Source organism: Syngnathoides biaculeatus, chromosome 17, assembly GCF_019802595.1.
Source record: "Syngnathoides biaculeatus isolate LvHL_M chromosome 17, ASM1980259v1, whole genome shotgun sequence".
In the NCBI taxonomy this organism is placed as follows: domain Eukaryota; kingdom Metazoa; phylum Chordata; class Actinopteri; order Syngnathiformes; family Syngnathidae; genus Syngnathoides; species Syngnathoides biaculeatus.
This window is the reverse complement of record NC_084656.1, coordinates 12,444,563-12,446,312: the sequence shown is the minus strand read 5'-3', so window position 1 is coordinate 12,446,312 and position 1,750 is coordinate 12,444,563.

The window sequence follows — 1,750 nt, the reverse complement described above, 5'->3', positions numbered from 1 at the left end:
TCATGTACTACGCGATTGAATTTGCGTGTGGCGCAACAGTGAAATGCGCCTATACTAGTGCGTCTGTCACCACAGCGCTTGACTCAACTACTGTATACTGTGTACACGCTACTGCTTTTTAACCCATTATAGGGCACGCAAGGAAATGCTTGGAAAATACAGTTCGTTATTTTGTTCTACCATTGTAACGATATTCATAAAAATACGACAACGTCATAATGTGCAGTCTTGCTCACCAATATTGGCACCCTTTCAATATTTTGTTGAACCTGTATAATAACTTCAGAATAAAATGAAATATATTAAACTTATATAATCAGGATCTTTTAACGGGTGTCCAAAGTAATTTGACAGAGACGTTTTCCCCCAACTTAGATATTATAATTCCCGAATGAAAACAGAAAATAACATATGGCATTTCTTGCATCCATCTATATGGTATTGTATTGTATCTAAAAGGTTCAGTATCACGTTTGATGCTGAACCTTTTTTATTTTCTTGGGTGTGGCAGCAACATGCGTTCATAGTACTGTGTGTAAGACTTCTTTACCATTTGATTCCATCCATCCATCCATCCATCCATTTTCTTAGCCGCTTATCCGGTCGCAGGAGTCTTGGAGCCTATCCCAGCTGTCGACGGGCAGAAGGCAGGGTACACTCTCGACTGGTTGCCAGCCAATCGCAGGGCACCTAGTGACAAACAGACGCACTCACAATCACGCCTAGGGGCATATTAGAGTGTCCAATTAATGTCGCATGTTTTGGGGATGTAGGGGGAAACCGGAGTGCCTGGAGAAAACCCATGTAGGCACGAGGAGAACATGCAAACTCCGCACAGAGAGGACTGGGATTGACCCACGGTCTTCAGAACTGTGAGGCTAACGCTTTCCAGCTGATCCACCATGACAGCCTCATTTGATTCCATCCATCCATCAATCCATCCATTTTCTTAGCCGCTCATCCTCACGTTGTGGGGGTGCTGGAGCCTATCCCAGCTGTCAACGGGCAGGAGGCAGGGTACACCCTGAACTGGTTGGCAGCCAATCGCAGGGCACATGGAGACAAACAGTCACACTAACAATCACACATAGGGGCAATTTAGAGTGTTAAATTACTGTTGCATGTTTTTGGGATGTAGGAGGAAACTGGAGAAAACCCACGCAGGCATGGGAAAACATGCAAACTCCACACAGGCGGATTGAACCCGGGACCTCAGAACTGTGAGGCCAATGCTTTCCAGCTGAGACACTGTGCCGCCCATTTGATTCCAGTTTTCATATATGGATATATTTTTTTAGCAGTATTACGTGCATTATGTTTAATATTTACACATTTAAACCCTCAGAAAACCATTATGTTAACATACTATACTTAATATTGTTAATAGCACTTGCATTACTGTTATTACACATACCATACTGCCCACTTGGTTAATATTCCAACAGTGATTCAGGAGACTGGCGGTGCTTTGGGTATCTTGTGGACAAACAAAAAGGATTTAATGGTGGAACCATGCATTGCCAATTTTTTTTAAAGATATGATTTGTATTGTATTTGATTATATAATAGGAGTGAAGGTCGAGCTTTCGGGTACAAACACAAATAAACATCAAGAAAATGAACCTTTTCCATTCTTACATCCGTCAAAAAATTCATCAAACGCATTTAACCTCACACTTTAATTGGTTGCATTGAATGTGACTGTAATTTTGAACACAGTCACAACCCACTTATAAGAGGGTGCGCATAC